The 10755-nt window shown below is 48.3% G+C and overlaps 1 long non-coding RNA gene across 2 annotated transcripts; it reads left to right on the top strand.

Moving 5' to 3' along the window:
- Window positions 1-1030: 1030 nt before the first annotated feature.
- On the top strand, window positions 1031-10197 carry LOC121070951. 2 transcript variants are annotated; one of them, XR_005820311.1, is made up of 6 exons: window positions 1031-1400; window positions 1968-2097; window positions 5276-5344; window positions 6338-6461; window positions 6593-8106; window positions 9838-10197. It is a non-coding gene; the product is annotated as an uncharacterized LOC121070951 (long non-coding RNA). The 2 variants fall into 2 exon arrangements; XR_005820310.1 differs by lacking the exon at window positions 9838-10197 and having other exon boundaries at window positions 6593-8477.
- Window positions 10198-10755: the final 558 nt, after the last annotated feature.

Below are 10755 nucleotides of genomic sequence, written 5' to 3'. Positions count from 1 at the left end.
GCACGGCTGTCTCCCTCTGCCAAATGCTTCCTTGTGGCAACAGTGTGTTTGCTCAGTTAATGACCTGTTTTCCTGCTGCTCTCTCCCTCAGGCCTTATTGGCCACAGGTGTGACCTGTGGAGAATTTGCAGCGTGGGCAAGGCAGCCACACACTGCCATGGTGACTGAGGTACAGGGGTTTGCTTGGCACAGCTTGGTCTGTGCCTCGCCAGAGTGAGCAGCATGGGGACCAGTGTGAACAGCCAGCAAAGTTACCCCATCAGGGGCTAAAGGTGGGGAGGGGGCTCCTGTCAGCAAAGCTGCACAAACTCTGAGTGGGGAATGCTTTTGGAAGATGGGTTTTTGCAGTCACAGCCAGTACATACTACTCAAAGCTCAGTCAGAGGATGTTTGAGTAAAGTTTGAATCAAATCCATCCATCTCCTTGGTGTAACTGTGGCTCTAAATTAAAAATTAATGCAGCCAGTGAAGGAAGACTAAAAACATTCCCACTTTTTGCCCTATGTGATGGGCAACGTAGAAAGGGGAGAAAAGATTAATCAGGTTACAGTAGTATTTGCATGTCTACAAATGGAAGCCTAAAGGACACTGCCCTCTTCCCAAGCTGCTTTATGACTGAGTTGTGCTCGCAGGTCAGAAAACCAAGAAATCCCACCGCAGGCAGCAGCAGCTCTCTCTGCCTGGTCGGGAGAGCTGCGTGCTGGGCGGCTGGGAGCCCTTGAGCTCAGATGTGCTTCCAGCACAGCTGGGAGTGCCGCGCAGCACGCCAGGCACTGGCTGCTGTTTCCTAGCCAGAGTTGTGCGCAAACAAAATGGTTGCACCTTATGTTCAGCATTGGGGCTCCCACACTGGCCAAGTGGATGGGAGGATGGCTGTGCTCCTCTCCCTGGTGGATGGCAGGGCTTCAGCTGTTGGAGGTTTAAGGACCGCTTTCTGTGTTGGTGAGGATGGAGCGAGCTCTCGCAGGTGACATGCAATCCATCATGAAGCCTCCCAGACCACCTTCGTACCAGGTTGTAGTAACCAGGCAGCCCAGTGGAGGTGCGCAGGTGCTGCTTTTCCGCCTAATCCTCCCCTCTCCTTCCTTCCTCATTACTAGCATGTTTATTTAGGAGGACGCTAGCAGTGGGTGCGAAAGTCAAGTGTAATGGCCTGTGGATGCAAAGGTGATGTTTGCTTTGTGCCAGCTGGGAAGCTAGGTGAGCTGTAGGCTGTTGGACGTGCCTTGTGGTCAGTGAATTCCCCACCTGAGCCTTGTCACAGGGCCGTGGGTTGCTGGGCTCTGCTGAAATGCTGCTTGTAGAGTTCTGAGGGAAATGTTCTGAGGCCAGGAGAAGAGTAAATAACCTGCCAGCCTTGAAAACCTCAGCTGCACATGCCCAGCTGAATGTCAATACATGTGTGTGTATATATAGATATGTATTTGTCACCACTGCACTTTTTCCATTGTACATGCAGCACTCTCCCGGTGTCTGTGATGTTGCATATTGCAAGCATCTGGCTATGCAGCATTGGGTCTAAAGCTAAGAGGCAAAGCAAAACATCTGAGACGTGTTACTGAAATAGTGACCAAAACCAAAAAGTCGGAAACCCAGGTTGCTAAAATGTTAGAAATAGTCGTGTGTCAGGTATTGGAACAGGCTGTTTTCCAAGGATGCTTATTCACGGCCTTCCTAGTGGGGAAACACGTGAAAATTTGGAGTTTCTCCAGCACTGAAACGGTATGCTGGCAGGGGTCTGTGGTGTCCCCACCCGCAGAGCCGCTGGCTTCCTCGTGTGCCTGCAAACTCCTGTCTGCCCCACCAAGTCACCCGGCAATGCCGTGGCAACGTCAAATGTTCCTGTCTTTCTTTGCAATTCTCAGGCATCTTATTCTGGGAACTACTGATGTTACGGAGTCTTCTGTGATCAGAAGTCCCAACTGTAGTGAAACTTTCTCATTTGTCCATTTCATCTGATCTTTCAGCTGGAAGTGTATAGAGTTCAGGAACTAGCTGCGTAACCAGTCACCTTGAATACAGAGGCAGCACCACAGGAATTCTCTTTCTGAAGAAAAACAAGACAACGGACCTCACGTTGCTGTTGGGACTTCAAAGGTACCATTGGCTTGTTATTTTTACTATTTTGTAATTTCTAAGCATTTGTTGGAAACTGTTTTATGTTTTATAAGTGGCAAAATATTTTTAGGATTTTTTTTTCTCCGATTACTGACTAGAGACACAGCAATGTTTTGGAAGATAGGGCTCATCTCTTCCATCAGTGAGTGAAAAATTGCATCTCTCTGATGACGTCCTCAGAAGTAAGATTCTGCTTTGTGTATGTGATGGGTGGAAGTGACCTCTTGGAGAAGTGAAAGTCAAAGTAGGAAAACGTTGCACCAAATCCCTGAGCTCCAGCAGTGCTGATGTCTGGGGCTTGTATCTATGAGCACATTTCCATTTGGAAATTTTGATGTTTCTTTCTGTTTACTGATGCTGCCTCAACAGTTGAGGCAGAGCTCAACAAAAACCCATAAGATTTCCTAATGAAATGGTAAAACTGTTCGTGACAAGGACACAACAGAATCTCAAGTCAGTGACCATTCCCTCAGTTTCCTTGTTTTGTCCTCTTTGCTTCCCCCAGGTGATGAACTTCCCATGGCGCTGGGAAGACAATATCAGGAGGCTGTCACTGGGAGCTGCCCTGAGACTCCCAGCCGCTTACCCTGGCCAGGCTTTGGTTCACCTCCTGCCGGTTACCACCAGCAACGTCATAAGGAAAGGGCACGAAGTTGTGCCAAGGGTCAAACAGGACGTGAGGCAAAGTGCCTTTACCACGAGGGCGGCCACACACTGCAGCAGGCTTCCTGGCGAGGGTGCTCCTCAGCAGAGGTGGTGGTGGAGGCTGGGTGGGCTGCTGCCGCCTGGCTTCATGTCCTCTCCTGCACAGGCAAAGTGTCTTGGCTGTGCCTTTGCAGCATGAGGTGGCACTTGTCCTGTATTGACGTTCAGCTCTGTGGACAAGATCTCTAAATTAGATGTGCTGTCAGTGTGTTTTGCGATGACAAAACAGGCATCGGCTTGTAAACGCAACCTTGCGTTTGACTTTGCTCTCTGCAAAGAACTGCAGGGCATGCAGTCAGAAAGCAAGGTTTCAAGCTCTTTGTTTTTCTCCATTTGATTACCTGTGCTGTTTTTACAGTGACTGAAAACTGAAATCAAATGGACAAATCACCTGGCCTTAAACTGTGCTGACATGACACCGCAATGGCCACCTCAGCCACCCTGTGGCCAGGTCCTCGTAGCAGGCCTGGGCTGACACGCCACGGTTAATGCGTGCTTGTGGGCTGGGAAGGCTGGCTGGGGTGTTCCTCCTGAGTTCTTTCCCATTATTTCTAGGCATAGCCAGGCCGCAGCTGCTGCCAACAGCAGCACTTCGTGCCCAGCTGAAGGCCTCAAATCAATTTTTGAGAATAAACAGCCTGGAGAGGCAGCTTTTCCACTTCAAAGATTTAGAAACTGAGGCAAACAGATAAGGAAACTCCTCACCTGTGCACATAAGGGATTACAGAGCCCAGGTCTCTTAATTTCCAGTTATGCTCTCTGGCCACAAGCTCTTGAGAAAAGTCCATTTTGGCCTGACTTGCAAGGATGGGATGCAGCTGTCCTGCAGCTGCTGGTCTGTCACATACAACATCCTGTGGATGCTGAGCTGTTCTCAAACAGCAAAGTGGGAGGAAGGGGAACGTGGCAAGGTCCGGGAAGGTGGAGCGGTGAGATGCAGCAGGCACCCTTGGATGCTGGCTGGGCAGGGGGACGCTCCCTGGCTACAGCACGCAGGCCACAGGAGCTGCACTTCTTAATACCTGTGATAAAATGGACAACCCAACGCTCAAGAGGTGAGATTACCTCAGCTAGAGTTGAGCTTATGGATGCAGCCCCCAGTCATTGGGCAGCTTTCATGTCGGATTGAATTTTCTGTGCGTGAGGCAGGGTTGCTTCCTCACGTGGCAGTTTTGTTTGGCGGGCCGTGGGTTGCTCGACCCTTCACCGCTAACGCTGTCACCCTCTAATAAAGGCATTGATTTGTAGCTTTGGGCTGGGATACCTGGGACAGCTGTCACTCTGCCCTGAAGTCATAAATCCTCATGGCCTTCCTCATCTGCCAGTCCTCCGTGATTAAAGCGAGAGCTCCTCTGAGCGATGAATCACCAAGGCTCATAGGCGTTTGCGAGCCACGTTACTGCTGCAACCCACTCTGTGTGTTGTCCAGGCACCGTTTGCCTGACACAAACAATAGATGAGATGTCAAACATGCGGAATTGCTCTGGAAGGAAACAGCAATGATCTCCTCAGCTCCGGGTTTCTTATTTCCTTTTAAGCTTGGAAATTAAACGTGGGGGTTCTCCAAAACTAACACAAACACTCGGGTGGTTGGTAGTTTCCTTTATTTGTGCATATAAAGCACGTTTCGGTGCAGCAGGGGGAAAGATGCCATTAATACCTAATACTAAGCATGCAAATTACTACTGGATTTTGTGTAAGCAATTTAGAGCCCGTTGTTTTTTTTCCGCAGTGCTCCCTTCTATTTATCAATTTCTTCCCTGTACCTCTCTGCTCGCCTGCGTCTTCATTCATCATTCATTTACACAGCCATTCAGAGCATCAGAAACCAATTTCCTCCCTGAATCTTGTCCTGTACCAAAACAAGGCTGCCCCGCATGCAAGTGATGTTATGAAGGTATGTGCTGTTTTGAGCAGAGGAGTGTGTAGCAGGAGGTGGATTAAGACTAAAAAGAAGCCAGAACTCTGTGTTTCTTGGAATAGGTCTTGTTTTGAGCTCAGCATCCCTCCACAACAGAAAAATAGATGCTTTCCACTTTGTTCTCCCACATAGCGTTACAAACTGTCGTCGAGTCACGCGTCAAGGGAACGGACACTGAAGTTGGACTTGTGCTTTTGTTCTCCTCTGGCTCCCGAGTCCCTGGTGTCTCTCTGCTCAGACAAGTCACCTGGCCCCAGCCCACCCAACAAGCAGCTGGCGAGCAGCTCCTGATGCCACGCGCTACTCTGCCGCTGAATCACCGCCTTGACTGAGATCCAAGGGCCCCACTTCACGCTCCCTCCGGGGCGTGCGTGCGTGTGCGTGCAAGCATGCCGCAGGCAACCTGGGCATCAGCCCTGTCTGCAGATAGCAAACATAAATCACTAGCTGTGTTGCACAACAGCTGCATTATACCAGTGCAAATCAGTCGGTCAGCTCACACGCGTGAGTGTTTGCTCCTCTGCCCCGCAGATCACGACGCAGCCAGACCCGGGCACCTTGCCAGCATTAATGGTTGCAGCCACCCAGCACCTCCACAAGGTAAGGAGCTCGTGCATTTCCTCGTGTCTTCTTGGAGGTGGCTTGTTGGGGAACTGGCATGGGTTAGGTTTGGAGTGGAGTTTTCCTGGGACGTCCAGGCTTGTGTTGCCTGTCCCTGCCTCTCACTGACACCCACGTCCTCCCGAGGGCTGTGCATGTGTAGAAGCTCTGGGAGGTGAGGGGCTTTCAGGTTTGCACAGGCGTGGTGGCTCTTACATCCTGCACTGCTCTAGGTTTACAGAAAGAAGCACTGTAACTGCTTAGTACTAAACCACTGTCATGGACAATGCACATTGCAATGGCTACGTGAGAAGACCTTTCCAAATCTAGCCATAAATGACTTGTGGGAAATAATAATCATGTCTTAAAATTATTGCTATCAACTTCATTTTTTTTCGATGTTGCTTTGTTTCTGCTAGGATTGAGCTAAAATACTGTCAAGGTATTTGTCTCAGGCCCTTCTCTCACGGTCTTTCTTGCTCCTGTAAGCCAGTGAGAGCCATGCACGTGACGGGATCAGATCCATAGGAGAGCGTGTCGGAGACGTGAAATTCTCCTGACTTTTTTCAGCCTATCTCATACCAAATGATCTTCCCAGCCACATTCTCACTGTATCACCCCTGTTAGCACTTCTCCAGCATGTGGGTTTCAGATATCCTTCTTTAGCTTATGGGAAATGGGGAGCTGAGCAAGAACACCTGCTGTTGCCCTCAGCCATTCTGTAATCTGTAGTTCTTATTCCCAATATCATCAAACTTCTATTCTGTTTTGTAGCCAGTTTTAGCATGCATGTAAATGCATATGGGTGCATGTAAATGTGTTATTCACGTACGTTTTGTGCGTACTGGGGGGTTGGAAGCAGCAGGCCAGCACGATGTCTGGCCTTTCACTCTGGGACGCAATCCTCCCGTTTTGTGTTGCCACAGTCCTCCAAGCCAGAGCTGCCCTGACATCCCCGCAGGCGCTAACCCGTCTTCTCCTCTACCCCTGCAGCAGCACGGCCTGGCATCCCTGGCGCCGGTGGGGACGCGGGGTGGTGACGGGAGCCATGGCCTGCCTGCCACCCTCCTGTGAGCGCATGGCAGGGCTCGCTGGAGCACGGCCGCCTTTCCGTAAAGTAAGCCTGGGAAGTCTCATCTCAACAGCAGTCTCGACCGCTGTGGGAGGAGAAGCAGGTTGCGAGGGCTGGGATCCAAGCAAGAGGCTCTGATTTCAATCTCTTCCCAAGAATTTCGTTCTGTGCCACAGGCAGCACCTGGAGACGCCTGCTCTCAGCTGCGGTCCAGATGCACCCGAGGTGCCTGAGCTCCAGTGCACTGGTGGCCCCCGCCTCTCCCCAGGAGCTGCTGCAGCAAGTGTCACAGCACTCACTGCTGTCCCCTGCCCTGACCCCCTGCTGCTGGGGCCAGCCAGCCCCCGCAGGGCAAGGGCCAGTGCGCTGCTTGCTCCTGGGGGCATGCAGGTGGCTGCCGAGGAACAGCAATGGGGTGCAATGGTGTCTGGAAGGGCAGGGAGGGCCAGCCCCAGATCCTCACCCCTCGTGTTTATCTGCTGCACATGGCTGTACGTAGGCATGGACCTCAGTGCTGCTGGATTTCAGAGCTGGTTATCCATCGGCACTTTGGGGCTGTTTGTACTGGTAAATGTACATGGCAGGGAATAAGACCTACTAGTGATTCCACACGGTAGAAACCCTTTGCCATAATAAAGGATGAGGTGCGACTAGTAGTATTCAATTAGCTTCATCTAGTTATCAGTGCAGACAAGTAATGGCTGGAGTGGCTTGAGCAGTTTTAGTTGTTTCCTTCTCCACTGTGCCTGTGAGAGGAGCAAGGCAGGGCAGACAGATCCCAGCCCGGTGCCACGTGGCTCAGCCCCATGAAACTATGCAGCTGTGTCAATCCAGAGCAGCTCAGAACTCAGCCGGCACTTCTCAAATCGCATTCAAGGCTTTTTCGGTAGCTTTATGTAGTTAATTAACTGTGTAACAGTTGTTTGAATCATTTCGTCTTACCCTTGTTGTTGTGTTTCTCTACTCTTTGAGAAGATACTTTCGGCCAGTACCCAAAATATATTTTTGAAAGAGGCTGAGTGGTGAAGGAAGGTGTCACATTAGGATCAGGTGATTTATACGCTGCTGATTAAGTTTAAATAATTGAAAAGTACTGGTATTCTATGACTTTCTTCTTACCTACTTACTTGAGATTAATCATTTGTTTTTCAGCCTACAGTTTTCCTTCTAGATTTTGCTCCCAGATTTTTCCTCCAGGGTTCTGCCACGTACTTTAGATTTACTAGGGATTACTCTTAAGCATGGCATGTCGAAAGATTTGTGAGAAACCTGAGAATAAGATAAATGTGAGATTATGAGAGACAGCATCTTCACAGCAACTGTATCTTTCAGACAGCAATCAGACCCACTGAAAGGCAGAGAAACCTTAGGCCAAGTTTCAGCTCAGTCTCACGTAACTGAGCAAACCTCAGAGACTGAAATTACTAATAATGATAGTCATCTGGAGTTTTCCTGAGAAATAATTTGGAGTGATCTTTGTTGTACTTATCTGAATCTTCACACCTCCCTTCCGTGGTACTGTCTGGGTTACCTTCTCCTCACACTGGAAAACAGGCTCCATGAAAAAATGAGTCACCAATAAGAGATGGGAAAACATTGACATATATCATCAGCTCTCCAAGCCTGCTCTGTCCCAAGTGCTGACGGATTAAAAGCCTGATGGCCGAGGGAAGGCTGGCGGGGCGTGCAGGTGAGGCACCGTGGGGGGTGAAGGATGCGTCCACAGCATGGCTGGGCTCGGGCGCTGCAGGCGATGCCTCAAAGGGCACGGGCTGTGGGCAGAGAGCAGGCACAGGGCAAGGAGCACGAGCACCCCTGCTGTGAGCACAAAAAGTGCGCTGTAACCTGTGGGTAAACCCCTAGGGTGGGTGGTGCGAGTCCAAGAGGACTTAAAGCAAGCTGGAATATCTGGTCACTGCTCTCTGCCAAAGCTCTGCATCCTCTTCTGATTTGTGTATGAGTTGAACAATGAACATTGTTTTACCCCCAGATTAATAGCTGCTCATTGCCAGTGTTTTGCAGCTAGACAGTAGGAATGACTACGTATCCCTGATATTATGATACAAATACTTTTCCATGGATCTCTTCCCAGTGTCAAGTGATATACCCAGTGGGTACAGGGGAAGAGTCATTATATACTTCTTAGAAAAAAGTGTCGGGACTGCCAAATCTTGACCGGCATTATTATTATGGGCAAACTGCTCAGGGAGTGAGCTGCAATATCAGAGCCATTTACTGGCAGTTTAAATGCTCCCTGCCTCAGTTTTTCTTTTTGCAAAATGGACACAAAAATGTCCTTCAAAGCTGTAACGATCAGTTTGCGTTTATGAAAGATCTGAGATCTTTGCATGAAATACAATAAGTAGATGTGATATTCTTAACTGATGAGGAGTGTACGCTGTACAGACACAGGGATAAGTTATTTGCATAGTTTTATGGAAATAGGCTTAGTAGTGTGACTGCCCACCAGTAATCAGATCGATAAACTACCATAGGATGTGATCTAGCCCATACCAAGAGAAACAGACTCATTATATTTAGCAGATATGTGGTTTTCCCATTTTCCCATATCTCTGTAGTTATGCAATTTTCACTGAAAAATCACAATTTGCAGTTGTGCTTCGAAGTATTTATTCTTAACTATAGGAGCTGTGTTGTTCTGCATTTTATCTTCATTTCTTTGAGAAGGCTAGTATATGGTAGTTTGTGACATTTCCATTATGAAAGATCCTTAACATTAAGCAGTTATTTAGAACCAAAAGCCCTTGCCCTAAGATACATATGGTTGCACTTAAGCTGAAATCACCACTTTATGTTAGAAAATATTGTTTTCATCATAAAAGGTAAGTGTTCCCAGAAGTGTATTAAAATGCTCAGAGATACAAAAGAAAAATATTGGAATTCAATCTTGGGTACCAATGTAAAAATATTTAAATATGCTATAAATTGCGCAGATCCAGCACTGTTCACTGAAGAGTCTTTCAGGTTATTAAAATACTTTCTATTCAATGAGAGACACTAAGAGTAATCATGCAGTTTGTGTGCTGTTCAATGTTAGAAACACTTCTGGATATACCTATTCAGTAGAGTTCCCTGGGTCACAAACAAAAGTTACTGCTGCTCCTATGAGGAGTAATTAGAATAGGAGAGTGCATCATAAATGAAAGTTGGAGGGAAAAGGTGTAGATTGTATTTAATTCAACTCCAGTAGAGGTGATGAAAGGCAGAAAGGACTTACGTGGCTGAAGTGGATTGATTCACAGTGACACCCGCACACCCAAAGGCTTGCTATGTGCGCTGCCTGTGTGGTGTGGAAGGCATTGACTCATAGAGCCCATGCAGAAGAGCATCTTTAAGGCAAGCAGGCCACCCTCACAGGGGACACTCGGTGGAAATAATGGCACTTTTTTTTTTTTGCCAGTCTAGCTCTTAATGTTGGAAAAGCAGAAGCCAGTTGTGTCATGCCTGCTGGAACAGACGAGGTACTAACTGCCACCCAGCGCAGGCTTTGTTGGCAGCCCACCTTCCTAACAGGTGAACAGGTAGAGCAAAAGGAAGGATGCTGCAGCAGGACGTGGGCTGCAGATGGAACAAAACCAACTTAAATGTGCGATGCAAATAGAAGGTAGGAGTAGCAACAGCATTTTTTACCAGCAACCTGTAACACTGCTGGCTTCGATGCCTTTACAATAAAATCCTAAGTAAGCCTGCACAAAATCTTCTCTTAGGCTTGCCTCTGTCTTTGGGCAGTTTGCTTTTGGAACGAGAGCTTAGACCTCAGCTCTACCGCTTCATGTTGATAAAGAACAACAGATGTAATTCACCTCAATAAATAGTGCATATAAGAGATGTACTGTGTTTAGTGTGTACCTGCTGTCCTTTACAGTAATGAACAACCCTAGGAAGAAGTTAGGCAGGCGTGAACAGCGCCATGTGAGGCAGAAAGCGTCGTGCAAATCCTCAAAAGACAACACACGTCCTCGAAGCTGCATGTGTGCCAACACCTTGTAGCTCAAACCCAGGCATGCAGCTCTGCAAAATAATTTTTTTTTTCTGTGAAAATTCACCCATGCTCTGGCTGCAAGGTCTACCAGCAGGATCTGGGAGCTGCTGATTTGGTCTCGGGAGTCTCACCCAAATACGCCTGCTTCTTCAGCAGCGTATTGCTGAAGTTCTCAGCCCCACCTGCCAAAGGCAGACAGAGAGACCATGGTGTCTAGCAGGGGGTTTGCCCCCCAGGGTTGTGTGCATTTTACAGTAAATGTACCTTGTGTTAAAGGATCCTTGCAGGAATTCTTATGTAGGAGAAGCTTTATTTATTTAGGTCAGCATTAACACT

The sequence above is a fragment of the Cygnus olor genome, chromosome 5, assembly GCF_009769625.2.
Source record: "Cygnus olor isolate bCygOlo1 chromosome 5, bCygOlo1.pri.v2, whole genome shotgun sequence".
Taxonomy (NCBI): domain Eukaryota; kingdom Metazoa; phylum Chordata; class Aves; order Anseriformes; family Anatidae; genus Cygnus; species Cygnus olor.
Note: the sequence above shows the minus strand (reverse complement) of the source record. Positions and strands in the feature narration are given on the sequence as shown.